Source organism: Strix aluco, chromosome Z (genome assembly GCF_031877795.1).
Source record: "Strix aluco isolate bStrAlu1 chromosome Z, bStrAlu1.hap1, whole genome shotgun sequence".
NCBI classification, from domain to species: domain Eukaryota; kingdom Metazoa; phylum Chordata; class Aves; order Strigiformes; family Strigidae; genus Strix; species Strix aluco.
The window spans coordinates 16,915,253-16,923,249 of NC_133971.1; positions in this window are offsets into that span (position 1 = coordinate 16,915,253).

Here is a 7,997-nt window from a genome sequence, read left to right on the forward strand (position 1 = left end):
AACACACCTTGTTTACAAATGCATAAAGAAAACCAATGCCCACGGGTGGCAGGACCCAGGTTCTGCAGTGGAAGGTATTCAGAAATGTCGAGATTGAGATGTCTTGCTGTAATTTGAGAATTTCAGCAGCCTGAAATCACCGCAGGAACTGCATTTCTTCCTGTGATTTCCATTTACTGACAAACCAAACACTGAACTGTAGTAAGGAGATCTGTGCTTGGTGAATACAAACTGTCGTTTGACACTCTCACTGACTCGAGATGTTTAGATAGAGAAAGCCCAGAAGAGCTTTTGCCATATGATGATAATGATAAACCCCTCCATCCTTGTATACCTATGGCGCATACTGACATAGCCCAAATTCCCAGTAAGCTTAGACAAAAAGTAGTTCTGAAGTCATAACAAAAACCCCAGGAGACCAGGGATAGCCTGGCACTTGGACCGTCTGGATGTGCCTCCTCCTCTGCAGGCCCTGATCCCTCAAGGATGCTTGTCATGGCACACAGAGCCATCCTCGGCCACTGAACTCCTAGGAACATGGCAAGACAGAAACAGGGACTACCTGGATCACTAAATCTCAACCCCTGCAGATGCATCAACCACAAAATGAGCATGTATTCCAGAAGAGCTCAAAGGACATCCTCCAGCCACTACAGGGGGTGCCTTCAGCACCCAATAGCAAATGAAAGGCCTGCCATAAAATAAAAGCTGCCAAGTCTCAGTGAACGTTCCCCAGGCAGCAGGCAGCAGGAAAACCCTCAGCAGATCTGAAACAAGTCAGTGATAGAAGATAAAGGGGAAATGAGGGAATTCTGACAGACTCAGAGCCATCACACCCCCAGGTGCACCCAGGTACCTGTTTGGTGCTGTGTTGGAAATAGCAGCCCCATCACAGCTCTGCACACAGATTAGATCCTCCATGCTTGCTTTGAGGGGAGTTTTGGGGCTGTCCTCACAATTGGTTTTGGGTGAAACCAAGGAAGCTCTATAGCAGGTGCTGTTCCTTGTCTCTAAGTCCCACAAGAGTAGGGGCAATGCCGAGAAAAGCCCTGAATCTCAGGATGCACCGAAAAGATCTTATAGTTGAAGGATGGTTTTCACGTGATGTAGCAAGTCTGCAGGTTGATGCAAAGGTATTAAACACCCAGACTTGGACACCCAGGTGGTGGTATCAGATGGGGAAAGGAAACAGCTGCATTTGAACAGACATTTAATTTCCACATGGCAAACAGTAGCTCCTTTGATGTGGCTTTGAAGCAAGAAAGGTTCTTTTTCCCTTTTTACAGACAAGGCAGTGGACTAGAGGAAGGCAGATCCTTCTGTCTCAAGTCCCTCCATGAGCTTGGGGAAGGGGCTCCAAGGCAATACATGTGTTGGGCTATGGAGCAAGGCTGTCTCAACTTCAGCTTCCAGATCCCAGGACAGCACTGCAACCCTCCTACCCACTTGTGAAACCTAATAACCTTCAAACTTGGTCTTGTTTAATTTTCAGCCCACACAGACCTGCACAGCTGGTATAGAATCATAGAATCATTTAGGTTGGAAAAGACCCTTAAGACCACTGAGTCTGACCATAAGCTTAACACTGCCAAGTCCAACACTAAACCATGTCCCTAAGCACCACATGTACAGGAGATGAGCGATGGTGACTCAACCACTTCCCTGGGCAGCCTGTTCCAGAGCTTCACAACCCTCTTGTTGATGAAATTTTTCCTAATATTTTCCTAACATCCAGGAGCAGGGGGAGGGGAAGGTGTTGGGAAATTGATTTGGAAGGTTTATTTTCATATCTTTTTTATCTCTTAATTTCACTGGTAAAAGGCTGTCAGGATTTTCCTTCACCTATTCTTTTCAGGAAACTGCTGTTTAGCTATGAAAGGAAGTCCAAATCTTTGCTTTCTACACATTATTGATATGGCACAGCAACTGGATGCAAAGAGTGATCTACTGATTTTCCTACCTCAAGAGGAAGATTTTCCTACATCAAGAGACCTGCCAGAAAAAAAATTGTTACTAAATGGCTTATGCACCTAGATTTTTGAGATAACAGAGCTTAACAGCAAACTCCTGAGGCTGGGTAGTGAAGTGCTAAGGCTTGGACAATGGGCCCAAGCCAGAGTTGACCTATAGATGAATCCTGTATATTTTATAACTGATAACCATTGTGCTTATAGATATTACACTAAGTTATAACAAACTACCTACTCTGATGTATATTGAAGCCTGAACAACTGGCCCTGAGCCAAAGCTGCTAACTCAGTATGTAGTCATTAGTGAAATATGTATGGAAGATGTAGCTCTCTTGAATGTATCTTTATCTTTCTTCGTGTGTGGATAAAATAACAGGGTCATGGAGACAGTTGTCTGGCCCTGTGACCTGATGTGTGACCTTGCTCATAATCCAATTAGATAAGCAGGGAGACTCCCTTAGCTTCTCCCTTGAGCCCTGGCCAGGCTCTGGGGGAATCTAATATGAGATTGAAACCAGATATTTCCGCTTAAATCAAAGGTGCCAGCTCTTCTGGCTTGCTGATTTTTGGGTATACAAGGCTGGACCCGCTTGCAGCAACTTTGGATGCCTCACCTACGGGTGGACGCACCACGTAGGATTTCCCACTTGCTGGGACAGGCTCTCCAAATCCTCGCTGTAACCGGGGCTGCCCAGCGACTGCGGATATGGATGATGGTAGTGTATGCAAGTGGTGATGGATCTTTCTTAATCACTGTTCTCTCTCTCAGGTAGTAATGATTTGATACATTACCCTAATTTTCCTATTTGTTTGAGTGCACTATTCTGTCTTTTCTTACCGTATGTTTTCTGTATTATTCTGTTATATTATTTAATTATTTCCAGTAAAATACACCTACTCTTATCACTCTGGTGTCTGAGTTTAATCGGTATCCCTAATCAGCAAAACAGGTAGCCAGGAGTATATATTTTCTAGGCTAATAAATAATGCTTAGTGTGCTCTGTCAGGCACTCTGAGTAAAGACAGGATCCCACAGGTTTTACGTACCTCTGACTTCAAGTTCCACTTGTGCTCCCTCGCCCTTCCCCCTCAGGACTGGTGTATATGTTGAAGTTGGCTTGCGTGTTTCTAAACTCCATTGCCCTAACTCATGCCTGCTCTGTGGCTGGGCTGTGAGCCTTCTGTTGAGAGGTGATTGCTTTGCACTTTTCTATATATACACATAGAGAAAGAAAAAGAAATCCAGCCTCAAAGAACCTGCAGTCTAACTGGCATAAAGTAAAGGACTTGGAGAAGGCACACTCATTCCCACTGTGCAGGCAGGAAGCAAAATGCAGTATTTAAGAACTGAACACACACAATTATTCAAGGGCTTCATTTTCATGAACAGAAGTCAGCATCATCTTCCTCTGAAGTCTGGTGGTTATCATAAGGCCAAGTGCAGGGAGGGAAACAGCAGCTGAAGAGAGACTGACCCTCAACTCCCTTTCCCCAACTGTCTTGTAGGACAGCATTTTCTCCTTCAGGATGCTGTCCTAGTTTCATCCAGGATAGAGTTAACTTTCCTTGGGCTGGGAGGGAGCACAGCTGGAGGGCCAGGCCCGGATTGGTCACTGGGGTATTCCATATCATTTGACGTCATGCTCAGTATATATAGGAGGTGCTGTCTCATACCTGCTTCCAGTTGGCATGGCAGGATTTTTCATGCAGTTGGGATCGCTGCTGGGGGTGGGCTGCGTGCCGGTCGCTGGGTGGTAAGCACCTGCATTGTGTATTGCACATTTGGACCTCCTATTGTTACTGTTGTTTTGCTACTATTACTAAACTGTTTGGGGGTTTTTTTATTCAATCTACAAATTCTCCTTTTTTTGTCCCTCCCTTATTTCACCAGGGGGGGGGGGCAAGAGTATGTGACTGGGTGCGTGGTGATTGGCTACTGGCTGAGTTCAAACCTCAGCAATGCACAGTAGAGAGACTTAGCAAATGTGTTAAGTAGGTGTGCTATATGTCTGTGTTTGCCACCGCAAATCAGCATGCTTCTTGTTCCTCCAGGGAACTCAACAGGAGCAACCTCTGTTCTGTGTAAACCACCTGAGCAAGATGATACCCCAATTTGTTCTCCTGTCGCCCTTGTCAATTTTCTGGTCTCATGGCATAAAATTCTCTTTAAAAAACACTGCAGTTTGACTTGGACATCAGAGATAGAAGAAGAACAATACTAACAACAACAATAAGGAAAATAGTTTTCTTCTGATTTTGTGGCACTCAGTTGTAGGACTGCTTCTTCCAAACGGAGCTATCACTATTAGGCATGCAGAGGAAGATGAGCTGGTTGGCAGCACAGTCACACTGCAAAGAAGTGACAGGAAGGTAGAGGAGAAGTTGCAAAAAAAGAGGGTACTTGGACAGGGGTGTATTAGAGCTTTTTGCTGAACTTTTGATTAAATATCCATAGCAACCACACAATATGTTGTCCTCTATATGAAAATGGAAGGTATAGAAGAGAAATGGATTGAGTGAATTTGTTTAATAAGAAAAGAGTTTGTCTACAATGTGTTAAACCTTTATTTCCGTGTTCATAACCCCTTGCAGTAGCATGTTTAGTAAAACTTCCTAATTTCATGTCTGTAGTTTACCATTTATGCTTATAGTGTGATCGATAAATACAGCTTTGTAGCCTTTTACTGTGGGTTTAAAATTAGCAACACAATTTTTTTGTAAACTCTGAGTGAATCAACTCTTTCCATTTTCATTGTTCCTCAGAAATAAGGATTGATGATGAAAACCTACTGAACATTTGTGGAACAAACTGGTAGAAGAGGAGGGCATAGTCTTTTTAGCACTATGGGCATGCTCCGTAAGTCCAGACTGGTTTTGAAAAGGGGCCAGATCTGAGCTGAGTGGCAGATGGGAACAGGCTGTCCTTGCAACTTTGTCAGAGAGGGACTGAGGAGAGGCATGGTGGACAGCAAGAAGGAATCACCCATCATTGCATAGTACTGCACAAGTAGTATGTTAGAGCAGGTATCTCTGTAGCAAATTCAAAATGAAAGTAGTATTATTGAGAGGTTACTTGCCCTGTGGGAGACTTATTCGGAATATTCGTCAAATGGAAATGGACAGTTGAACCATATCCAAGAGCAGTAATGGAGACTGCTATCAAATCTGTTGGCCGTTTCATCCCTGCAATGGCCAGATGCCCAAGCAAAACATCACAGGGAAAGCTTAAATCATCCTAATGAAACAGAAACAGTTACTGAATGAATTTATCCCAGCATGTTCAAACGCAGATCTTTTATCAGTAGTTTGAAGGTAACAAAAGTATAGTAAGAAAAATGTGTCATTTTCTAGGTTTAACCATATGCAGTTTTATCTGTTCATTTAAGAACTGGTGTAGTCCCCATTACATATTATCTGAACTCAGCCCTGGTATTCAGAAACAGAAATTAGTTGTATTTCTTTCACAGATTGTTTTTACCTTCGCATGTAGGTGAAATATTTCAGACTTACTTCAGTGGGGGGAGAGTCAATAACAGAATTATCCCTAACTATTCCGAGAACTCCCCAGACCACTAAAAAACTATAGTGGGATGGAAAAGGACATTCTGGCATGATTCAGGATAGCTTTAGTTTCATGCAGTGTATGATGAAGCAGAGCCCAGTGCATCTGGGTAAATAAAGAAATAAAGCCTGAAAGAGGAAGAGCTAATAAGGTGTGCTTTTTCTCAGTCTCTCTGAACTTGCACAAAATTTCTGGGAAATGAATGCATTCACACAGGCAAGTTGAACCGAATGCAGTTCTGCCACTGCTTCAGTGAAGTGTAATGTAATAGAAATTCTTGCCATTATGCGCAAAAAGCTGCACCTGAACCCACCTTTTGCGCGGGTAAGAGGTGAACAGATCCCTACTCCAGGATATTTCATGCAAAATTACTCTGCTATTAGTAGGGTTTGTATGTTTTGGGTGTTTTTTTCCTTTTCTATGCAAAAATACACTTCAGAAATTCTTCAGGGCACTGCTGAGACGAAAACATGGGAAACTCTGTTAAAAAGGTCACTATTTATCAAATAACAGCAACTGTTACAACAAAGGTTTTTACCAAAGTCTTTGGTATGACAAGTTCTTAACTGAAACCATAAAAATCCGCAGCGTGAGAACAGATGAAGGCCCCTCCAAAGTAAGCCCATCACAGTTTTATGCCCAGCCACGATCCTCTTCGTAAGTCTGCACACTTCCTATCTGTGAAGTTCAATGTCAAATAAAATGCACCGAGAAAAGCAAGCAGCCCATGAGTGTGTGTGTGTGTGTGTTCATAAATGGGAGTCCCCAGGCTAGTTTTACACACACAGAGGGAGGGGGGTGTGTATGGGGGGGTATATACACACATGAATGTATATACACCTGTATGTATAAATGTGTGTTATATGCATACGAAAGGCTGTGTGTGTAAAGTTTCAGTTGTACATACTGCTGTATGTCATTATGAATGTCTTCTTTCTTACAGAAATTTGCAGTAAGGGCTGGCAGGTGTGAGGAAACGACCACATTGATTGCTACATAGACTCTCAATGACACTGTCCCAGCAACCTGCCAGAATGGTTATAGGAAGAGAAGTACACTGAGCTACAGTAAGAGACAAGGGAGAACCCGACAGGCCAAATCAGTGTCCACGTCATGCCATTACGCCATTCAACGGACACTAGTTTCTGTTGATGCCACCACTGCTGTTGGCATTGCCTTAGTGGGAAGGGATTCCTTCTACAGTAAACACAAGAGTCACTTAGAGAAATTGCCGTGGAAACAGATGCTCTCCTTGTCACTCGCAGAATGCTGAAATTCAGCTTTCGAGAACAAGGGGAGGTAGTAAAGCAAGTACACAAGTAATGCCAGTGACCTGTCTCTGAGATGGGTCCTTCAGGCTGCCTGCTGAACAGGTCAGTGGCACCACCTCAGGCACACGGCTCCACAAGCTGCACATCGATGGGTGTGTGTGACAGAGGCAGCAGAAGAAACAGAGAAGGAAAGCAGACCATAGCGCTGTATTTAAGTCAGTATGACCCTGCAATTCACACCTGAAAATCTGGGTCACTCTTTTTCATTCCGCCAGGCACGTTTCTGAAGAAAACATGGGTCTGTCTCCAGCCATCCTCCCACAGCTCCCACTGTTGATCTCCCCCTCACTTACCACTGGCAAACCCTAAATCCTATCTAGAAGACAAGATCTTTAATCTTGGACCAAGTGAGGCATCCTTGAACTGCCTTGAAGCCAGCCTCTGCCTGCTAAAGCTCATCATTGAGGAAAATGAATTAAAAACAAAGGAATAGGATAGCAACTCAATATCACAAAATATCAACCACTGACTCACCAGAACAGGTAATATGCTACAACAGCCTTTGCTAAAGAGAGCACAGTCTGCACAAAAGTACTCCTTTACCTGCATAGATGGGGTAGAAGGCCAAGCCAGCATCAAGACAAGTTTCCTTAGCTTCTCCTTAACTTTGCAGGATCAGACCTGGGCTGAATACTAAAGCACAAGCCATTCCCTGCCTGTTCTGAGCCATAAAAGTTAGCTATATTTATAAAGAGAGGTAACAATAAATTAAGACTAGTAGAGTTAGAAAGAAACTGTAGATGGGTAGTGTCACTCTATATTTAACATTTTTATTTACTCTGCATCTGTACAGCATGTTTCTGGTATTCACCTTTGATAAGTTGTCAGCATTTGAAGGTTTTATTAAAATTTATACCTTCAAAAATTGCTGTTTCAAAGTTTGAACCTTCTGAAAGACGAGACTGAAGCGTGTATGTAAAAAATTTTATATCCCACACTGACAGTGTAAATAAAACTCCTCCTGCATCAATGTTGTTTTGTACTCTGCCACAAATATTTTATGTGAACATAAAATATATATTTTTTTAAATAATATAACTTGGACACATGTTGGATTACACTGGTTTGGACTCCTTTTCTGAAAACATTTCCATCATTTATCAGGGGGAAAATCTAACAGTCAAGCAGAAGTCC